Consider the following 24,722-nt stretch of genomic DNA (forward strand, 5'->3'; position numbering starts at 1 on the left):
ATATTGACCTTGGATCGTCCCTGGATATTCTTGCCAAGTGATTTTGTTTAGGTTGAGTTCGGACCTCGGAGGTTGGGAGTCCTCTTCCCTTTTGATAAACTTTGCTGGTTCTCCATTTTCTGGGACTTGTACTTGCTTTCTCTATTTTTTCACCCTCTCTCTTGTTCCCCTGTCCACTTCTCTCCGTGTTGTCTTAGGCGTCCTCGTGCCGGCGGGCACAGGGTTGGGTGTTGGACTAGAGACTTCCTGAGCACTCTTAGGCGTCCTCATGCCGGCGGGTATAGGCTGAGGTGCTGGACTAGTGACTGCCTTAGCACCATAGGCGTCCTCGTGCCGTCGGGACAGGCGACAGGCGAATTTCATACTGGTTGGATGGAGTGGACTCATCAGAGACGACAAGTACCCGCCTGAGACTTCCATGTCCGGAGAGCCCTGGTAAGAAGTCTTCTTTTTCTTGCCATTCTTTGTATCTCTTGTTAACTATTACTGATTATCTTTTCTTTTCTTATGGTCTCCAGAACCCAGTCTTGAGGATTACATTGTTTGGAACTTATCTGGTTAATGCCCCGTTTCTCTGCAGGTTAGTCTTTAGAATAATGTAGTTCTTTCATAAGAGGGCTCATATTGGTTGGTAACCAGTTGTACTTCTCTGCAGTGCTTGAAAGTAACCTGGGTGTCCTCGTTCCCGTGACGCAGCTGCGTTTCCAACGACTCTACAACATCTTCCGGTCAATTGGTTTCTCAGTCTGTCCTCTTGTACCCCTGAGAGTCACTTTGACAGGAAGATTATTTACTTCACTATGTGGCAACAAGGAGTATTTGCCTGAGGAATTCTGACAGAATTAGAAGCCTTCCTTATGGATCCTGCTAATGACCCGTTGGCCGTCTTAGTGCAATTAGTGGCAGACCTACGTGCTGACATGACGGCGGCCCATGCTGACACCCACCGACGCATTGATGAAATGCAGGCTGGGATCAGGGAAGTGGCCATAGGTTCACCGTCTTTGGCTTCTGCGAGTACCTCAGGTCAGGCAGGGTCTTCTGCTAGACCAGATCCGGCGCCTGTTTATATGGCCGCCCAGTTTCCGCTTGCTCCACCCGAAAGATTTACCGGAGATCCAAAAGCGCTTCGGACCTTCATTAACCAATGTAGGTTACATTTCTTGTGTCGGCCTACCTCGTTTCCTGATGCTACTACTAAAGCAGCCTTTGTGTTATCGAATCTTGGAGGCATGGCCGCAGTTTGGGCGAACCCTTTGTTGGAACAGGGCAGCCCGCTGTTGTTTGACTGTGATGCATTGATTAATGCTATGACGCGGGTATTCGATACTCGTTATAAGACTCAGGCCACTGATTTGGAGCTATTAAATCTCCGCCAGGGAGATGCTCCTTTATTGTCTTACTTGGCTAAATTTAATCAGTTGTCTGCTGAAACCGGGTGGCCAGAAGAAAAGAAGGCAGCCTTGTTCTATAAGGGATTATCGGACTCATTGAAGGATACTATAGCCACGGTTCCGGTGGTTCCTACATCTTTTCCTGACTTCTTAGATTTAGTACTCCAGATTGACGCCCGACGGGCAGAAAGAAAAGGGGAAAGGAGAGCGACCCCGGCTAACCCTACTGGTTCCTCGGTTCCTGTTACTGGCGTTGATGAACCCATGCAAATCGGTGCAGTTAGGGGCCCGCTATCTACGGAAGAAAGAGAAAACCGTAGACAAAATAATTTGTGCTTTTACTGTGGTTCTGCTAACCATTTGCTTCGTGCTTGCCCTAAAAAACCCCGCAAGTCGGCAAACGCCAAAGCCCGGCAGTAGAAGGAACCCCTACGCCGAGCTGTTCTATGCAGGGTTCCTGTTTATCTATGCCCTTTTATGTTGGCATTTCTCTGAGCTATAATCAGGCCGCACCATGGAGTTCTGAAGCGGTCTTAGACTCAGGGGCTACTGGGAATTATATTGATGCTCAATATGTTCGGACGTGGAGTATACCTCTTCTGCCAAAGAAGATTCCAGAGGTGGTGAATGCCGTTGATGGTTCTACTCTTCTATCTGGACTAGTTACTGAACATACCATACCTTTGCAGTTAACTATTGGTCCCGAACATTCGGAGACTATCATGTTTGACGTCATTATGGCACCCCAATATAAACTGATTTTGGGTTTACCTTGGCTCAAGCTCCACAATCCGGTAGTTAACTGGGAGACTGGAGCTATTGCCTTTAGCTCCCAGCAGTGTCTTCAGGCCTGCAACACGGCGGGATCTATGACTGCAGCTCCTAGTCGGGCCTTATTGGATTCTGTAGTCGCTATTGGAGCAGTCGTTAATACCGTCCCGCCTGTCGAATACACACAATATATGGATGTTTTCGATAAGGGTAAAGCTGAGGTTTTGCCACCTCATCGGCCATATGATTGCCCGATTGATCTCAAACCAGATGCCAAGGTACCATCGGGACGAATTTATTCTCTTACCCAAAAGGAGGATGCCGTTCTTAAAGAATATTTGGATAAGGCTCTTGAGTTAGGTTTTATACGACCTTCTCACTCTCCATTTGCTTCTCCGTTGTTCTTTGTGCCTAAGAAGGAGGGTGACTTAAGACCTTGTATAGATTACCGAGAGCTAAATGCTAGCACCATACGAAATCAGTATCCTATTCCCTTGATATCTGTCTTATTAGATCAGTTGGGTTCTTCAGAGTTCTTCACTAAATTAGACCTTAGGGGGGCTTACAACTTAGTGAGGATTCGTCGTGGTGATGAATGGAAAACAGCCTTCAAGACCAGATATGGCTTGTTTGAGTATCTGGTAATGCCATTCGGGCTTTGTAATGCCCCGGCCACTTTTCAGAATTTCATCAACGATGTACTTCGGGACATGATCGACAGGTTTGTTATCGTTTACCTTGACGACATACTCATTTACTCCCCACCCATGGACTCGAATGTGCACCACGTTTCGGAAGTGTTACAACGTTTGCGTGATCATCATCTTTTTGTCAAGTTGGAAAAATGCGTTTTTCATGCGACTCATGTCGAGTTCCTTGGATACGACATCACCAATAAGGGAGTGCAGATGAGTAGAGGTAAGGTCAAAGCTGTCCTGGATTGGCCTACACCTTCTACCAGGAAGGAGTTACAGTCGTTCTTAGGCTTCTCTAACTTTTACCGTCGTTTCATCAGGCAGTTCTCTTCTATATCCGCACCTCTCACCGAACTAACCAGTAATAAGAAGCCTTATTTATGGAACGATAATGCTCAACGAGCATTTGAGTCTTTGAAAGCAGCCTTTACCTCTGCACCTGTTTTATTGCATCCTAACGTTAAGCAACCTTTCTACGTCGAAGCAGATGCCTCTGATGTTGCTGTAGGACCAGTTATATCCCAGCCTTGCTCTGATACTGGCGATCTGCATCCAGTCGCCTATCATTCACGAAAGTTAACACCTTATGAGCAAAACTATACCATCACCGAACGTGAATTATTGGCTATTAGAGATGCATTTACGGTCTGGCGGCATCATCTTCTTGGTACTGAGATACCGGTTCAGGTATATACCGACCACAGAAACCTGTTGGTCTTGCAATCTCTGACTTGTACTACTGCCAGGCATGCCCGCTGGCATGAATTCTTTTCTATGTACAACTTTACCTTGACAAGGAGTATTTGCCTGAGGAATTCTGACATCCAGCCCCGCAAAGAAGCTGGAGTATTCTGGTGAGAAGGTCCATTTCACATATTTAATACAGCTTTGGCTGTCCTTCAAATGGAAAGTTTCCATCATCTGTTCAAAGAGCTCTAAGTGCTCCCAAACAGAATATTTCATGTTCTTATGATAGGGTGTGATGACGCTCCTTATCACTTTGATTTACTTTAGGGGATCCTTGAGCAATGCACTTTTTACCTTATTGGCCCTTTTGGTTCAGGTAACCCTGGTCCACTCCTCCTCTGACTCAGAGGCACTGCTCCCAGAGGTGTCCATCTGGTCTTCTAGGCTCTCCCAGATTCTGCGAGCCTGGGAATGGCTGGCAGAATGTGGGGACCTAGTCTCCTGTGTCCTGGGGCACTCAGAGGAGTCTTCTGATTCCTCCTTACTCCCAGGGTTTGATGAGTACCCCCCCACTGTCCTAGCTGGGCAGAGGTTTTCAGGATGCCCTTAGTGGGCCTACTCCCATGGGGTTCCCCACTACATTTTACAGTACTTGGGAACCCATACCCAGATGCCCGCCCATCCATTCCTGAGAGGTGCTAGTCTATGAGCCCCCTATTCCTGATTGTATTGAAATCTGCCATCCCCATGGCCCTTGGCTCATGTGCGCCAATGGACATGGGGGTGGCAGAGTCAAGGGAATGGAAGAGATGAAGGCCTCTGGTAAGAGGGTTCCTGGGGTTATGCTCAGGTGTTTCCCTTTCTCAACAAACCTCATCACTCTCAGCCCCTGCTCCCTGTTGCCATGCAAGAATCTGGGCTTTCTGTTTCTGTATAAAGGCCTTGCTGGTTTCTATCAATCTCTCTTGCATGGCTACCTGTCTGTGGAGCCTGTCATTGTTCTCACAGAGAGCCTCATTTTCTCTCTCTGCTTCCTGTGTCATTTTAGAGTACTGGGCCAGTCTTTGCTGCAGGATGGTTACCTCCTGAGTCCTGTCCACACTGTCCACACTGGCCTGATCCTTCCTTGCTAGGGCATCTTCCACCCTCCTGGTGTGCTCTAACCATTTTTCATGCTCTTTTTGGAGGTCACCCAGTCCCTGAAGGGCCTGGTGATTTTCTTTTATTTTCTCGTTTAAATAACAGACTTCCTGGCCTAAGTGTCCCTTGCCTGAGCAAGAGCATGCCTCTGTGCAGCCAGGTCGTCCCTCTGTCTTTGGAGCGCACCAGCTTTCTGGTGCTCTTCATCAAATTCTGCCTGGGTATCCAGGTCTTTCAGGATTAATTTATTACTCTCTTCTTTTTCTCTGTCTACGTGGCTTTGCAGGATGTCTACCTTCTCTGCGCATGCCCTGTTGAAATTTATTGGCTGTTCCAGATTCTTCTGGCTCTGCAGTAGAGAGTCCAAACTTTCTTGGTACTCCTTCTGTAGGGGCAGCATTCTGGTATCCTGTTCTGCCTTTTCCTGCTGCAGGATACCCATGTCTTCTTTTATTTTGATTAGGTACTGGCTACTTTAATTTTCTGATTCCTGGCTCCTCTGTAGCCTCTGCTCAGCAGAGTCCAGATCAGTTTGGGCCTTTTCTAATGCCTGCAGTTGCTTGTTTGCCAGATCTTGGCCCTCTGCATATTGGTCCTGTATTGCTCCAATATGTAGTTGCAGATATGCCGCTATTTTGGCAATCTTGCTTTGCTCTTCCTTTGCCTTAGGGGCCATATATAATTCACTCAGTGCCACATGTAATGGACCCTGGCCTTGCCATATGTCTAACCCTGTTGCAGTGATCTGTTCTGTGATTGCCTGCAACCACACATTCTGATCCTGCTCTGTCCATTCACCTCTTACAAATAATTTATGCAATAGGTGTTCTTTAGCCATATTCATTTCTACCAAAGTCGCCATTCTGGAAATATTAATTTCCTTCCTGACTTACAGAAGTTTATTTTATTTTTGCAAACCAGACCAATTCCTTAGAGCGTTCCTACTGAGGGGTGCTTTTCATAGTGTAACACAGCGTGGTCGCCCAACAGGGATTATATACCCCGTCGGTTAGCACACTGTATTAGACTGTCACAAGTGGCATATCTAATTCAGAAAACCCAGAAAGAGCCCCAAATCTTGTAAGTGATTTCAACTCGGCACTCCACCTAAGTCATTTCCTAGCATGTGATGCACAGCTGGAACCCTTAATTATTTATTTTTGTCTATAAGTTCTTTTATTTCTGAATGATGTACCCTTATATCACGCCCCTCTCTTTGAATCCCCCCCCCCCCCCCAGTCTCACTGCACCAGGAAGCAGGCTGATTTGCAAAGTTAAAAGATTTATTTTATGGATTTCACAATATATATATCACACTATTTAATATTTATACAAGGATCACCATTGGGGTGATGTTACAATCAACAATCTCTCTTTAATCAGAAGGAGTATGGATAGGAAAAATAATGCAGCATAGAATAAAACTTTGTGTGGGTTCAGTCAAATGCAATGTCACTCCTTCCCCCTGCACACTACTCAATCCCCCCCAATATGCAGTATAAAGAGATGGAAGTAGAGAAAACAGGTTTCAGGAATACAAACTCACAAATACAGTTTCAATCCCAATTCCCCCCAGCAAGCATAGAGAGATAAACAGAAATGATTGCAAACAGGTAAATGCTTTTAAATGTGGCTTTGAATAAATGGAAAAATCACTGAAAAATGGATTTCATTCATTTAATTGGATTTGAAACTAGTGGGAGCCGCTTTGTATAGTTTAAGATAAACACTAGCAATGATGATTGAATAACTATCAGATTGAAAACTGAATTCTGAGGTTGAATGCAAAGAACAGCTGTTTTACACGTGATGAAATTGAGCCAAACGAATAATTTGCGGCAAACTTTTCTGTGCATGAGAAATGCGATTCCTGGAGAAACTATAAGGATTTGGAATGCGGTTTATTCCGTTGAGGATGTTAGCTTCAATTTGACACTTACATTTTGTTTCTAGCATGCACGGTACGGAAGTTACAGAGGTTTTAGTAGAGGTTGGTTTTTCTCAGAAAGAGTGAAGATTTTTGCGCTTTTGAATTACAACCAGGATTTTCTTTACACTAGGGAGTCTATGAAGCCACAAGCTACACGACAGCACAGCCACAAATCCAGCGACGTCTCCGGATGGTTTCTACCTGCCGAGACACTTGTCTTTCTTCAGCAACTATATTAGCGCAAAGATGATATTAACACTACTGTTATCAAAGGTCTATAGGGATGAGAGAAGGATTCAGGAAAGACAAAAGATTTTCCACAATGCAGTTGGATAGGATTACTTAAGGACAAGATACTGGCTAGGGACAATTCTATGCTATAGATAGTCACAGCTACTGTTTGGAATAGGCCCGTCAAAGATCTGGTCAAAGATTTCTGGACTGGAATTCTGCTAGCCCACCGGACAGGATTCAGGGCGCTCGGTTCTGCACTCAGCATGGCACTCTGGACACTGCACAGCCTCTGGATTGGATCTGACGGGTTGGTTCTGGGTTGCAGCTATCTAGTTACAGCTCTTCTCTACTGGTTTGGATCTCTGGATTCTAGCACAGGTTCTTGGCAAGAAAGCAGAAACAGCACCAGACTGTTCTTTTTGTTGTGCCTCTTGGAAGTTTGGGGTTAAAATCAGGTTTCAAGATTTTAAAGGCCAAGCTGAGAAGGGTTCAGCTTTGGAATTGGGCCTCTCTGCTGTCAAAGTTCTGGAGTCTTGGATATGGGTTTCTCCTGCAAAGTGCTTCGCCAGTAAACAGTTGATGGTTGAATCTATGTGTGTCTCTAGGTCTTAAGCTGTCCCTATTTATGTATTTCCCTAAGGGGTGGATAGGCTGAATTATATCAAGCGTACCCTCTAGGAATCCTATTGGTTAGGGTCTGTCCTCTCTCCTGATTTGAGAAGGAGGAACTTTGATGCCATGATGATGCTGTGTTTTACAATCCAGGGAGTACCTCTCCTTTGTTTCTGTACAGTGAATCTATTTTTCACATAAAGCATATTTAAAATATAACCAATTTGCTAACAATACATATTTACATCACAGATGTAATAGAGTAAGTATCCATCTGAGTCCCATGTCAGTGAGAGCTTTAAATCAGATTTGACAGTTTTTCGCGCTTTTGGTTGGATACCCAAAGTCAGATTTGTTCACATTTTTCTACATATATGCGCATGACATCTGGGCATAATCCTGTCAAGTTTCATATTTCTAGCATCATCACTATTGCTACAAAATGACAATTTCTGTAGTCATGTCTCTGAATATAGCACAGAGTTCAGAGTAGTTTCATAATGTGAGCAGAAATTTCATGTTAACAACCTATATTTTACAGATTTTTAGAAATTTTTCACAGTTCTCTGTGAGTTGTTTTCAAAAGATACTTTCCTGTGCTTTACAGGTACACATATCTGTCTGATCCCGCCCCCAAGTTTTTGCTGGGCCAGGAGCAATCCAGGGCTCTCTTCCTGCTGGCAGTAGTTTCTGTTGACACCTGAATTTGCATTTCCTTTCAGTCCAGGAAGCCTATTGTCTCTCCCCAGAGAAGCAGAGCAAAATCTCCTCCTCCTTTCATTAGCATCTAACAGAGAGTTCCTGGGCAGAGAGCAAAAGGAAGGCAACTTTGTTTGGGGCACGCTGTGGAATTTGCCTTTGAAGTTCTGTGGCTGGCATCATTTCACCTTAAACCACTTTGTTTAAAATTGTCTTTGCTAAATAAACTTTACATTTTTAAAAGTAGACACAGATCTCTAATTCCAGTCTTTTTAAAACATAAAGATTGAATAGTAGCAACCTGTATTGCTTTTGATGGCAAGTCTCTTCTTTTAAAAAATGTGATCTTAATCTAAACTCCCAGTGTAAGTAAATGACAGCTTTGACACAGGCGGGCCACGGTACTGCGCCCATATCTGACAGGTTTTCCCAGGCAAGCCTTTTTTTAATGTGGATATTTTTGTGATGAAATCTGCTTCCCCTGACATTGTGCCTAGGTGGATTCTCTAAATAAGGTGATGGTTAACACCCAACAAGGATGTTGGATCTTTTCTGATGTTTGGGAACCATTATTTTGCAATTTCAACAGCCAAGGAAAAACAGATTTTAAAGCATTTCTGGGTTTTCCTGGCAAAGCAGCACTGCCTTTTCAGGTAGTTCCATTTCACTGTGTGGGTAGCCCAATGACAGGTTTTGGCAGTGTGGTTTCCTGTTCTACTACTGACACAGGCAAAATACATTGGCAGCCTATTTTTCCGGTTTCCTTGCACACTTCTCAGAGGTTTTTAGTGCACGTAGGGCTTTTTGGCAGCCATTCTGTTGTTTCTGGTGAAAGCAGCACACAGTGATGTCGCAGGGCAGAGCCTAGTGGGTCGATGCATCCCACACATGAAACCACCATGTTATTAGGTGGTTAGCCTCTATTACATAAATTACTAAAAGGTAAACCGACAAATGACTCAGAAAGCATACTACACTCTCACAAGACAGGCATGGTCCACAGAAATCTGTGTGGCTTACACCTACTACAAGAAAACCATGTTGAGGTTGATATTCTTACATGTAATATCGCACCTATGCCCCAAAACCATTTGCTAAGCGAAACCAACATCCTGTGTATCAAGGAAAGAATATGGGGCTGTGTCTAGGCAGGCTTGCCATACATGGAGACAATTATACGTTCCTACAGTGTTCTAATCATTGATTGCAAAAAAGATCTCATTAAATTGACAATGTTCTAGTGCCACACACAAAAACCTCATGGACATAGCTGTGGCATAAAACCAGAAACCAAACGTTTGAGAACAAGTTGAAAACCCCGGCTCTCTGGCAAGCATATACTCACAAAATACCATGTAGGGACAGGCAGAGGGGTCTAGAGATGTTAGGAGGGAAATGGGACGTTTTCAGAGAAGAGGACAATGTTTTCAGAGAGGCAGAGATGGAAGATTTGGGGTATGTGGCCCCTGCCAGGGATGCAATGTTGGTCCTGCAGAAAGAGGGTTCATGTTGCATGATAATTCTGGAGCAGGAGACTTTGTCATTACTTAATAATCTGTTGCACTACACTAAGCTGTCGGTCGATCCTACAACCCGCTTAAAGCTGGAAATATCAAATGTATGCAATGAAGCAGAGGCAGAAGGGTGTTTTTTTCATGATACATCCTGAACATTTGTGAAGACCTGATCTCCAACCTTCACTCCAAGACCCCCTATGTCCTCATCTTACTTGATCTCTCTTCTGCCTTTGACATGGTCAACCATGCCATCGTGCTCAACTGTCTCTGTGATAACCTGGTATCACAGATCAGGCCCTGGCTTGGCTGACCTCCTTCCTCTCCGATCAACCCTGCCAGGTCCAACTTAGGTCCTTCCTCTTCTCTCTCTCTATCTCTACCTGTGGTGTTCCCCAAGGGTCTAACCTCTCTCCCTGGCTGTTCAAGCAATACCTGGCACTTCTTGCCCACCACATTGCTGCTCTCTGCCCCAAATTTCAGTGCTATGCGAATGACACTCAACTCATTTTCAGACTCCCTTCTGCCTCCTCTTCTCCTTCTCTTATCTCTGACTGTCTGTCCGCCATCCAGGAATGGTGTGCACCAATGATCGCTGCCTTAATGCCAGTAAGACTGAGATTCTCCTCAACAGCACACCTGCTCCCTCCTTTCCTTTTGCTCTCTGGCCGGCCTCTCTTGGCCCTCTTCCTGCTCCCACCTGTGAGGCTAAAACCTTGGGGCCATCTTTGACTCCACACTTTCCTTCTCTCCTCACATCTCCGATGTGTCTGAGAAGTCACAATACCAGCCTCACCTCCTGAGAGGTATTCTTCCTTTCCTCTCCTTCCCCCAGAAGTTCACTGTCTCCAGAGCTCTGGTTCTCTCTAGGCTGGACTACTGCAAAAAGCCTCTTTCTAAATCTGCTTACCTCTACTCTCCACCCTCTGCAACTCATCCAAAACAGGACAGCGAGATTTGTCCTTGGCCTCACGCCCAGGGATGGTATCTCTCTAGGACTGAAATCTCTTCCCTGGCTCCCAGTCGCGGTTAGGATTAAGTTCAAAACCCTCTGCATTGTCCTCAAGGCCTTCTGGGGCCTGGTGCCTCAATACCTTCAACTCTCTCTTTCTAAATATCAGCCCTTTCAAACTCTTCACTCATCTGCCTCCAACTCCCTCAGGGTCATCTGCTTCTCCAAGCAGCGAGTTGGTGTTAGATCTCTTTTTTCTGCCGGGCCCTCCCTCTGGAACAGCCTGCCTGCCACTCTGAAACTTGAGGAGAACCATCTCTAGTTCCGGAAGCACCTCAAGACCTTCCTCTTTACTTCTGCTTTCTCTCCTCCTCTCCCCTGCTGATCTCCTGGCTGAATCTGAATCTGCACTGGTTACCTGGCTACGCTCTGATCTCGGCCACAGGTGCCCACCATGCCAGTTGCACACCTGCACTGCCCCATGGCAACCCTTGCACTTGGGGACTGTATCTGTATCCCTACAGCCCCCACTAGCACTTGACCCCTGTTGTCTGCTCTTACCCTTGCACTCGCCACCAGCTGGCCCCACTTTTAATTATTGCCTTAATTATTTGACTGTTATCCTGTGTACTGCACTGCCCCTCCCCGTTCCTCCTGCACCTGTCCCCTTCCCCACCTCCCTGCACTTGCATGATCTATATGTCACTGGGCCTAGTAGGATCACTGTCTGCCTTCCCTCTGTTTCTCCTCCCTTGCCTCGTCGCACCTTGAAACACTTGTGTTTAGGCATGTTATAAATGCCATATCATATCATATAACTTGCAGAAACACAAGAGAATATTTGTGTAGACCAAATCCCAGGACAACAATGTTTTATATCATCCCAAAGTACACAAACATGCAATTAAACCACCTGGAAGGCCTATCATTTCTGTGCCTTGAAAAGCATACCACTCCATCCAGACCTGTTCCTCTATGGGGGTGTAGAGGCGCTGGTGGACACGTCATCCCAACCTCACCTCCCCTCACCTCCATCATTTTGGAACAGCAGGAAAAGTGCCCTATGTGGGACACCAGGTATCATCCAAATCTGCATTGAGTGTATGAAATATGATATACACCCAGACAACCATATTGAATGCACCCTCGCACTGAAAGGGTAGAAGGATGTTGTGGGATGTTCTGACCATCTAGGCTCTGCCCTGCAACATCACTGTGTGCTGCTTTCATCAGAAACAACAGGGTTGCCGCCAAAAATCTCTCTGCATTAAACATCTCTGAGAAGTGCGCAGGGAAACCTGAAAAATAGGCCGCCAATCCATTTTCCCTTATGTCAGTGGTGGAACCGGAGACCACACTACCAAAACCTGTCATTGGGCTGCCCACAGAGTGAAATGGAATTACCTGAAAAGGCAGGGCTGCATTGCCAAGGAAAACCCAGAAGTGCTTTAAAATCAATTTTTCCTTGGCTGTTGAAAGTGCAAAATCATGGTTCCCCAAACATTAGAAAAGATCCAACATCCTTGTTGGGTATTAAACATCACTTTTTTTTTAAAGAATCCACCTAAGGATAATGTCAGGAGAAGCACATTTAATCACAAGAAAATCCACATTCAAAAAGGTGCTTGCCTGGAAAAATCTGTCATATATGGGCGCAGTACCGCCGCTTGCCTGTGTCAGAGCTGTCATTTACTTATACTGTTAGTTAAACTTGTAAATTAAGATCAAATTGTGGAAAAGAAGAGACTTGCCATCAAAATCAATATAGGTTGCTACAATTTAATTTCTATTTTTTAAAAAGACTGGAATGAAGAGATCTGTTGGTACATTTGTTGAAAATGTAAAGTTTATTTTAGAAAAGACAATTTTAAAACAGTGTTTTAAAAGTGAACTAATGTTAGCCACAGTACTTCAAAGACATTTTCCCCCTGCTCTCTGCTCAGGAACTGTCATTGCGTTGTTAATGGAGGTGGGATGAGATTTTGGCCTGTTGCTCTGAGGAAAGACAAAAGACTCCCTTGTTTGAAAAGATATGCAGATTCAACTGTCAACAGAAAACAACTGCAAGCAGGATGGGAGCCTGGGAGTGCTCTGGCCCAGCCACACCTTGGGGGTGGGACCAGACAGATATGTGTATCTTGACCCACAAGAAAATATCTTTTTGAAAAAGACTCACAGAGAACTGAACAAAATTGGTACAAATCTGTAAATATAGTGTTGTTAAAATGAAATTTCTGCTCATCGTTTGAAACTACTCTGAAATCTGTGTGATGTTCAGAGACATGACTACCAAAATGTTGGTGTTGTAGCAATTGTGATAATGCTAGAAATATGAAACTTCACAGGATCATGCCCCGATGTCATGCAACATGTATGGAGAAAAATGTAGACAGATCTGACACTGGGTACCCAACCAAAAGCGCAAAAAACTGTAAAATTGGAACTAAAGCTCTCACTGAGATGGATACGTGCTGTAATAAATCTGTGATGTGAATATGTATTATTAGCAAGTTGGTGATATTGTAAATATGATTTATGTGAAAAATAGATTTACTTTACTGAACAAAGCGGAGGTACTCCCTGGATTGTGAAATGCAGCCTCACTATGACACTAGATTTCCTTCTCAAATCAGGAGAGGGGAAATACTTTAACCAATAGGAATCCTAGAGGGTGTGCTTAGTATAATTCAGCCTACCCACCCCTTTGGGAAATACATAAATGGGGACAGTTTAGGACCAACACAGACACAGATTCACCCATCAACTGATTGTCGGCGAAGCGCTCTGCAGGAGAACCCAGATCCAAGACTCCAGAACTCTGAAAGTAGAAGGCCCAATTCCAAAGCTGAACCATTCTCAGCTGTCCTTTAAAATCTTGAAACCTGATTTTAACCCCAGACTTCCAAGGGGCACACCAAAAATTGAACAGCCTGGCTGTGCTGTTTCTGTTTCTTGCCAAGAACTCTTGCCAGAACCCAGAGATCCAAACCAGTAGAGCAGAGCTCTAACCAGATAGCTGTAACCCAGAACCCACCTGTCAGATCCAGTTCAGAGGCCATGCAGAGACCAGAGTGCCGTGCTGAGTGCAGAACCGGGTGCCAGTATCCTGTCCGGTAGGCTAGCAGAATTCCAGTCCAAAACCTTTGACCAGATCTTTGACGGTACTATTCCAAACCATAGTTGTGAGTATCTAGCATATAATTGTCCATAGCCAATCTCTTATCCTTAAGTAATCCTATCCAACACATTCTACTATATCCATAACTGCATTGTAGAATCTCTTTTGTCTTTTCTGAATCTTTCCCTCATCCATATAGTCCTTTGTTAATTGTAGTGATACATTAATCTTTGCGCTAATATATTTGCTGGAGAAAGGCAAGTGTCTTGGCGGGCAAAAGTCAGAGCAGAGGCGCCCTGATCTGGTGGCTGTCCCGTTGGGTATCTTGCATATTCATAGCCTCTCTAGTGTAAGGAAAATACTTGTTTGTAATTCAAAAGCGCATCTTTCATTTGAAAATCTTGACTCTTTTCTGAGAAAAATCGAATGTAACTTCCATACCGTACATGCTAGAAACGGAATTGAAGTGTCAAATTGAAGCTAACATCCTCAGCTTTCCTAACCCTCAAACCGCATTCCTTCTCGTTTTGCCACAAATGCGTTTCTCGCGCGCTGAAAAGTTTGCCGCAAATTTGCATTTGGCTCAATTTCATTACGTGTAAAACAGCTATTCTTTGCATCTGACCTCAGAATTCAGTTTTCAATCTGTTAGTTATTCAATCCTCATTGCTAGTGTTCACCTGCAACTATCCTAAGCGGCTCCCATTAGTTTTGAATTCCATTTGTAGAATTAAAGTCATTTTTAGTGTTTTTCCCATTTATTACAAGCCCCATTCAAAAGCATTTGACTTGTTTTGAAATAATTCCTATTTCTCTCTGCTTGCTGGGGGGAACTGGGATTGAAACTGTATTGGTTGAGATTTTATATTCCTGAAACCTGTGTTCTCCCCTTCCATCTCTTCATCTTGCATATTAGGGGGGGATTGAGTAGTGTACAGGCGGAAAAAGTGGCATTGCATTTGATTGAACCCATAACAAGTATTATTCTATGCTGCATTGTTTTCCTATCCATATCAAGTATTATTCTATGCCGCATTATTTTTCTTATTTCATCCTCATTCTGATTAAAGAGATTGTTGATTGTTGTGATATCAACCAATGCTGATCATTGTATAAATATTAATAGTGTGATATCTAGATATTGTTCAAATTCATAAAAGTGTGACATATATCTTGTTCAAATTAATAAAATACATCTTTTAACTTTGCAAAAGAGCAGGCTTCCTGGTTCAGTGTGACCGGGGGGATTCAAAGAGAGGGGGGTGATATAAAGGTACTTCATTCAGAAATAAAAGAACTCATAGACAAAAATATATAATTAAGGGTTCCAACTGGCCATCACATGCCAGTTGGAACCCTTGACTTAGGTGGATTGCCGGATTAAATCACTTACAATGTCTGCACACACCATTGGATATTGAAGAGCTATAAGTAAAATTGGACAACGGCAGAGTGATGTCATGATGGAAAGACACGAAGATGCACGGAAATGATATGCAACTGCTAAAAGAATGAAGCTGTAAGTGGAAGTAACAAGAGAAACATGTAATCAAATACGAAGAAATCATATGCACCAAAGAAATAAGTGAGAAGAGATTAAGTGAATGTATATACGCAGAAACACAAGGTACTTGAAACATATAGAAGCTTGCTGCAGAAGAAAATATAATATGGCGAAGTCGGACATGATGGAAAGATGAATGTTGGGCTTGTGTTGAAATCTAGCTACCCCAGATACAAAACAGGGCTGCAGAGTCAGGAGACAGTGGAAAAACAGCTATGTGTGAGGAATAAAGAGGAGTCTATTGGCCTGGTATTAACTGCATGGCACAAAGGGAGTCAAGAGGATAGGCTATGTACTTAGCACATCATTCTCTTAGATTAAGCAAAGAAGAAAACATTTGCTAGCTCCAAATAAAAAGACAATTAAAGATGCGAAAACTTCTGTGAGGAAGAGGAGGAGTAACGACACACAACTTAATTAAATCAAATAGCAGTACATAAAAAGTTGAAATGGACAACATTTTGGTCTCCTCACACGTGATTCAGAAGTCGGAAGGGCTATTCATTAAGCTCTAGATGAAGATAATGGTGTACCTACACTCCCTTAAGAGACACAGAACAGAGAACGGGCTTCAAGGTCAACTATAAAGAAAAAGACTTGGCTTAGAGCCTGGCCGATGAGATATGATGGACTAATTTGGAAAGTGAGTAGTAGTCTGACATTGTTCTCTGTACTTGAGTTTCGTTCTTCCTACAGGCTGCTAGTGAAATGAAAATACCAGGTTGGGAGAGAATGCCAACCAAACAGAGGGTCTATGTAGCAACATGCTATACAATGTTGCACAGGCCAGCCTTTTGCATACACACTGAATTCCTGTTTAGACTGGCAGTCCAGCAGGAAAGGGTGCAGGTGCCCCTATAACGCTACATTTGGATTCCTTAATCACCAAGGCAGTCATGGTAATACTGTCCGGTTTGGATGAGGATGATCTTGAATGATGCACTGTTTTATGCACTGAGCCCACACAGTGATTGAAGGATGTTGCCGGAGAAACAACTGTTCGAGGACACTGAGAACAAGCGGGGATAGTATTTCAAATCTCCATACCCTGCCAGGTAATAGTGAAAAACAGGGAGATACTGCACACCTTGCTCCTTGCCAACACATTAGGGTCATGCTTGCAGGAAGATCAAGACAGGGGGCCTAGTTAGTTATGGACCAGTGGCCCACATGATGTAGGGTGGTTAAAAGGTATAGGGCAGTTTGCATCAATGTCGGTCCTACAATCATCCAGGAAGTCTACATACTCCAGGGCCCTTGAACCAAGTACACAAAGCGCAGGGATCAAAGAGAATAAACCCAGCATGTGCAAGTGATTTACCAGATCCGAAAAGTTATTTGAGAATAATTATGTCATGTTAAAGGCTGAAATATTGGAAAAGAGACGAAGATCACCTGTTTTCTGATCCCTGAAAAAATGATTGCTGTGCCCCTCACACAGCTGGAGTATTCAAGGAGGGGGGTATAAGATCACTGATTATCAACCACCATTTCCACATGAGAGCACAGAAGATCATCATACTGTGATCTTCGAGACATGTCTAAGGCTGCCTCGGCCTCACCATCTGCCTCAACCTCGATACCCGTCAGAGAAGCTGGTTTTATTATCCAGATTATTAGCATTGCCTTTTGCCCAGAGCGTCTTTTCTGTTTTCCCTTTGTTTCCCCTTATCTTTCCTAGTTAAGCACCTTGGTTCATTGAGAAATGTATCTACTGGAGAAGTTGATGCTGCTTCTATAAACTGTTCCAACTATGTTTCTCCTCTGCCGCCATTACTTGCTTTATTTCTGCTTCACATATTTAGGCACCGACGCTCCCATCTTGATATGTACACCTCTGAATGGTTAGAATCCTCAATATGTGGAGCCAGAGGCTATACTTTAGTCAATGCCATGTTGTGGCCAATAGAATGCACCAGGCCCTCCTGAAACGTGTTAAGGACGTCAATGGATTCCACAATTGTAATACTATCCTACAAAGCATTCTGGTCTGTGGACATTTCAATTTGTCAAGAGGGAATTACTTTTCAATGTTACATAAGATGTCTGTGTGAAGGGCAACTGTCTCATTTATTTACCCACACAATTTCAATAGTATTTTTACTGCAAACTGTACTGCCTCAAGATGTCCTTCTTCAATAAGAGGACCTTCCGCCTGCTCCATCCCAGTAGCTTTCTCAGTCAGCTCTCCCCCACTATATATCAGGAGAACCATGAATGTGGTAGCCATCTTAAGTCTCCACTACTGGCCCTGCTTTGGAAACATTGGGCCCTGACTCTGAGATGCTCACAGCCGGATGAGATAAGGGGTCACATTTCTTCTGAAGCGAATAACCAAAATGTAGTGAGGCGTTGTTATGGGTGAATGGGTGAGATTTCAAACTGTCATGAGGGCTAATATCGGCCGAAACTAGCACGTATATCGTGCTGGATAGGTTTGAATTATCCACAACCACTGTGGGAAAATATGCTGTAATCTTAGTGCCAGTAGTGGTTGATTCCGGATGCGTTGGATTTCGATACCCCCTCCCCCATGTGGGGACGTCTTAAGGGCCACATCCACATTCACCTGCTCCATGTTTCTCTTTCGCAAGTTATTTCCCACTTTCTTTTTAGCTGGCCTTTAATTTGACTAACGCAATTGCAGTAAATGGAATAATAGTAACACTTCAAATTATCCACAAACCCTATTGCTCCTTCACTCTACATCTTGACTAAAAGTGTCAGCTATCCAACCTATGCACCTCGGACAGTAACCATGGCAGCCACACATATTATGCATCAACCTTTGGGTGCCTATATGGACAGTTTTCTTTAACGTCGAAAAAAGAAACTAATTTACATTCAACACTAAAACCACTAGACACTTCGTTCAATTTTGGTTCCATTCGAATCACAATAGACGTGCAATTATTATATATGTTAATAACACACAATCAGCATGTGGAGAAACACAAACAACCCAGCTATCATATTGGTAACCAATCCAAGGAAAGGACGACTATTACATTATTATAATTGTTCATGTATTGCGCAGGATCGTGATTCGAACCTGGGTTGCTGCTAATGTATTGTCTTACTCCCAAGACAAACGCGTTGCTCCTGGTCTATCCTTCCTCCCCTATACTTTACTATGTCAAATTCACCCCAGAGCAAAGTAAGCTCTGAGAAAGTGCTTTCTGTTGTGTGAAACACATGTTGGACATCCGGGGAATATCGGTATTATATAAGAAATACAAAACGCTTAAAAAAAAAAAATTCTTTGCTTTATTAATCACCACACAGAAATCGTGTGATGCTATATGGACATACAGCTGGTCAGATAGCAGAGCGAGTAGAACACTTGCTTGTGCAGAGCCTGCTAACGCAGGCTCGAATCCCAGGCAGGGGCCAAAATCAGCCTTTCATCCTTCTGAGGTCGATAAACGAACACCACACACTGTGGGTAATCACATCACATCTTCTTGGTAAGAGCTTCAAATAAAAGGCGTTGGTGGAATTTTTCTGCTGACAGTTTCCCACTGGAAGATGCTCTTTACACCTGTGAACAGAATACATATAATTGTGCACACTCGGAAAGTTATCCTGGTTTGGTAACACTTTTGCCAGGCAAAACAACACACATGTTTTCCAACCAGAGCAAAGACATTATCAAATGAACTCAGGGTTTAGGTTACCCATTTCACTGGACACGGCATATTTAACATGAATTGACAAAGCCAACAGCCCTGCGTTTTGAATAATTCAGAAACACTCGTTTGCACACAACACCTGAACATGCTTACACAAGCACACGCAGAGAACACGCATAAACACACTCATTTATACATAGTTAATACGGGTTCACACGAACATACAGAGAAGACACATATAGGCTCCCCTGCACCATGTACACAATCAGAACACCAATGATGCACACATAAGCAACACATATAAATGTGTCCATTCAGAACCCCTACAAGGACCACATAAAGTAAAAACGACAAAATAATAATTTGCCATATTAATCAGCACACACATATCACGTGACACTTTGGGTATATACCAGGTTATAGGCAGGATTTAAAACAACAGCAGCTGGGGGCATGACTTGGAGCACCACCGATGTGGATGCTTCTTTGAGAGCCACGATGGGGTGCTCGGTTTGCAGTGAGTTTCATCCTACCAGCTCTCTGGATCGACATAGGGGTCGCTGAAACTCCCCAGGAGCACTTTGAGATGCATGGGACCAATGGGGTCCGTTGCTGTTGAGGGGATTCTGGGATCCACCAGCAATCTGAGGTGGCGCTCCACTAGAGTCAAGATGGCGGCTGCTTGGCAGTGACGCATCGGCGTGGCTAGATGAAGCAGGGGCATATTGACACCAGCACGGCCCACCAACTCATGCAGAGTGAGGTGCAGCCAGCGAGTTCCAGCAAGCAACACCAAAGAACGGAGTGCTATCGCCAATGAACGTAGGCTAGTGCTAGCGGTGGAGCAGATCCTCGGGTGGCAGATCACTCACCTGCTATGCTAAATATGAGGTCCAGGCCTCAGATCCACTGCGTCACTCCCCTCTCCCTCACTGGGACCAACAAGCTCTATCTGCATGGCGGTGGGTGTCAGAGGTATTAGGATGGGACAGAATAAATTAGAAGTGCTTTGACTGGAGGAATGGCCCACTCCCTTTTAAAAACAAAGCTATGATACTATGCCAAAGGCAATAAAGCAAATATATACATGATTAGGAAATTGAAAATGGTTAAAAATAGAAATACTATAATTGGGCTGAAGGGAATACACAATATGCTGAAGAAAGAAAATGGCAGATTAGAGATCGGTATTTTGCAGATATCATAGTGGCCATGAGCCGCTAGCCACAAGACAAAGAAAACTACATCAAAGAAGCTAAACTAACACGGCTCTCTGATGCTGATAAGGCATTCTTATCTTAGATTACCCCATTGGAATAGAAGAAATAAAAGAGGTGATAAAATCCCTGAAAAATAGCACTGCGGTGCCAGATGGCTACACCCCTCTCTTTTACAAGGCGATTAGGGCCCAATAACTTAAACCCCTCACTAAACTTTATAATTCTTTCCTCCGCCACAATGGAGGAAACAGCCACCGTCCTACTTCTTAAACGGGGAAAGATTCATGGTTTACACCCTCAAAGCATTGAAATTTGGCCCTACATTTCAAAAGATGGTATTAGCAAACTATAATACCGCATTACGAAAATATGGATTAACTGTAAATGCACAACCCCATTTCAATCACCCGCAGCACGAGACAGGGCTACCCCCTATCTCCTCTAATTTGAGGACTTATTATGGAACCATTCACTAAACAAACCAAATGGGAGATAGTCATAACATCTCAGGGACTGTGGCCTCAGGAGTAGAGTACACAATCTCCCTCTATGCAGATGATGTCATGCTGACTGCACACCTCGATTAAAGGAGACCATTTGGAATTCAATCTATTCCAAGAGAAACGGGACGGTGTATCAATTATCAGAAATCAGTAGCCTTGGCCATTTGATTGGCGGAAAATGGCCTGATCAGGCTTTGACCTAGGGAGTAGACACAATAGAATACCTGGGGGGTCCAGATTCCTTCATGCATCCAAAGCACCCATGCTGAATATTTCCCTAAACATTTTAAAACTTTGGAGGAAGATATGAACAAATTTGGTAAACAGGAGATTGCCTTAATGGGACGTATCACAAGGTTAAAATTAACTTGCTACCTAGGTTCCTTTACTTGTGCTCGGACCTCCCAGTCAATGGTGTTAAAATTAATTTGGATGGGTAAAAAGCCTTGAATCCGCAACATTCCTGCTTATAGTGCCCACATCCCCAAATGGAATAGTTTGGCCCGATTCCAAAATGGGTCTCTTTAGAAAAGTCCATAGCAAAACCCCTGCTCAGATCTTTGCCTATTTAAATGCTGCATCCCTGGTAAACTGGTGCCCACTGTTACCGTTCACTAAAGCAACACTGCACTATTGGTGAAAAGCACCGTGAGTCAAAGGAATCACTCCAAGTTTGGGCCCATTTGCTCCCATACTTAACAATCCGATCTAACCCTGGGGCCTACTGACAGGGATTTTATTAGTCAGACACGAGGGGGGCTGAGAAACATCTCACAACTTTATAAGGACAGCACACCCCAAACCATTGTCAAATGAAAAGATACATTAACAATTGCTAGACCGAGCGGTTCCAGTACTTGCAAATACGACTCTGATTATCCACGCTAGGTTGAATTTGCGACTTTGCATGCTCCCAGCACCCTCGAACTTACTATTGGGGAGGAAATATCCCAAGGATTTATTTCAAAATTGCCTAGAATATTGAGAAGCAACATGTTGTCAGTTATACCCTCGATTGGCCAACGATTGGCCAACAGGAATTTTTCCTATGGAATCTTTACCGAACAAATTACATTGAAAAAAATAATTGAAATATAGAGTGTATGGAAGGGGTTAGGGTAGTGTTTAAAATATTGGGATGGAGGGCTTCGGGTGGGAACACCCCAATAGAACCCCCTAATCGAAGAAAAGAAAATCGATGAGTATTTTCTATGTCATTTGTTTATTAAAAAATGACATCGAAACAAATACGTTAGCAGAGCGACATAGAGCCATCAGTTAGGCCAAAATACACGACTAATTGGGACCTGGGGCCTCATTACAACCCTGGCGTTGGACCATGGTGCTATTAGCACCATGGTCCATGCCAGATTCCGCCATGGTGGATGGCGGATTTACCGCCCCATTCCAAGGTTGGCGGGGCGGTAAATCCCCATTCACCATGGCCCCTTCTCCATTCCCATTTTTGGCCCATAGGGCTCAATGGGAATGGGGAAGGCGCTAGCCGTAATTAGCACCAAGGTCCCTTAGCGGGTTGGACTTTAACGCCTGCAAAAAGCAGGCGTTAAAGTGTGAATCCGGCGTTAAGGGTTTAACGGCGCCGCAGCCTTTTACGGCACCGTTAACCCCTTAACGCCAGGGTTGTAATGAGGCCCATGGAATTGGGCCATCGCATTGGGGATCACATGTTGCTCAAAATCTTGTCTCGAAATGACTCTGCCTCCAGATGTTTTATGAATAGGGGGTGTATGTTCAAACTCACATGTAGATGGTACCACCCCCACTGGATTACACAAATTCAAACATCTAGAAACAACAATCAAACCCTGGAGCAACGGATAGCAATTTTGGACTCTGACATTGCATGTTCACCAGGAATTCACACTGCATGCATAATTGGTAACGGTACATAATAAACAGTATATTACATTGCAATGCATGCATAATTGTAGACAGAAGTTGTGTCATAAAGTTGCAGGAACATTAGCTGTTGAACTGTCGAACCTTAAACTGGGCTCCTGCATGGCATGCATGCTCAGTGCACTGTGGCTTGGTCTTTGCAAGGTAAGCAGTGCAGTGTAATGCATTGTAGAAAAAGACATTAGATGCCAAATGTACTTTACATGCTCGGAAACATGACATCTGCACAGCAGAGGTATTGAGCACTCCCAAAAGCAGTCCCCATCTGTTGTATCTCGGGCGTTGTGATAAGAACGGTGAAACAATTTACAGTGAGCTCTGAAACATAGTGTGCCTTGTGAGTATTCAGAACGTGCAAGTGCGGAAGGCAAGGGGGGTAAGTGCTGGGGTGACCGTGCTCGTGGGTGAGCAACAGATGAAGTGCAATAGCTCCAAAATGTGTGCAAAACAAAAGAAATATGACCCGCAGTTTCAATTGAACAGTGGAATATTCACCTTAGATCACTTGGCTGCTTCTTTCATTCTGTTTTAAAAGAGGTATGTAGATGTAAAAATGACCTCTGCCAAGGTAACTCCATGTAAGAAGACAGTTGACAGAAAGATGATGTGCTCTGCTCTGAACCGGATATGGCTCAAGGATAGTCATCCTTATACTAACATACCGTTTCTTGTCATAGGTTTTCTTTGTGAAGTACAAAGAGACGTGTTTGCTTAAAGTGAGAAGAATATGAGTCAGGCAAGGCATGTTTCCAAACCTAGTGCTATTGTTTGCGTTGTGTTTGGAAACAGGGTTCATCTTTCTTCATCACTAACGCCCCTATATGTTTGCAGATGGTGAGACGTGTATCAAGGAGGCACATCGACTGTGTTGCAATTACTTATTGTTGCCAATGCTTGGAATCAAATCTCCATGCCAAAGAATCTGATAATAGGGACAAGAAAGTTCTGAAATCACAAGGACCATGGGATTGTATCGGAGAAGGGCAATTGCCTTTATTGCATTAATAGCTTCTTCCATGCACTAATTGTGAATTAAATGTACGAGAGTTACACACCCTGATCCAAACATGAGAACTATTTATTGGAGGTAGAGGCATGTATTATGAAAGAGCTTGGACATGGCCTCTTAGTTCCTACATTACACAACCCAAGCTAACAACATATTTAAGCCTCTAGGGTGAGATAATATCATGCACAAATGAAGCACGCAATGGGTGGAGCCATAATTCATATACATGCATAACTGATCGCAAGTAGCTTAGACTAATTCTGTCAACTAATTTCACAAACCAAGTCAACATTTTATTACACCAATATGTTCACAAGACATAAACATGTGCTCACGACAAAGGCGTAATTATACAGAAAATAAAAAAAATCTTTTGGTTGATATATTTATGCAGTTCGTGATCTAAGGTAATTGTCTAATCTATCTGTAGTTTTCAGACATATATATGGAAAAAGAAAGAACTTACATTCATCACATTGTTAGATATATTTATGGGATCACAGGTAATGAGGGGACCATGTTCCCCCCAATCAACAGCATCACATCAATAGATCTTGATATTTTATCTAGACCTGTCTGCAGTTCATCTAGAACCAGTGAATCTCTCCTTCTTGAGCAATGTTAAGCAAAGAACCATGCTGGTGTACAGTAAACATTTATATTTATTAAATAATAATAATTATAGGTTCAATTAATATTTGCAAATAAGCCACTTTCTCTGTGGCACAAAACAAATCTTCAATACAAAGACTCACTTTTTGGGAATCAACATTGGGAAAAAAAATAAGAAATTACAACCCATGTGTGTTTTCACTTGTGGGTCTCATGGAAATAGGACACAGGTAAAATACAAAGTTTAAACTTCCTATCACTCACAAAAATCCCCTAAATCCAACATTTGACAGACAATCCAGACCACCCAGACCATCGAGACCGTGGAACAGTAAAAGATCATGAGCAATGGCACTCTGTGGCATAGGGAATTTAACTTAAATAAATACATTTTTCTACATGTAAAACAATTTCACATACGCAGCGCTATTTATTTATCATCTCCTGGTGTGTATGTCAGAACTAGCTATGTAACAGAACAACACACTTTGAAAATGTTTCACATATGGACATTTT

The sequence above is a fragment of the Ambystoma mexicanum genome, chromosome 6q (genome assembly GCF_040938575.1).
Source record: "Ambystoma mexicanum isolate Mex_15411 chromosome 6q, UKY_AmexF1_1, whole genome shotgun sequence".
Taxonomy (NCBI): Eukaryota; Metazoa; Chordata; class Amphibia; order Caudata; family Ambystomatidae; genus Ambystoma; species Ambystoma mexicanum.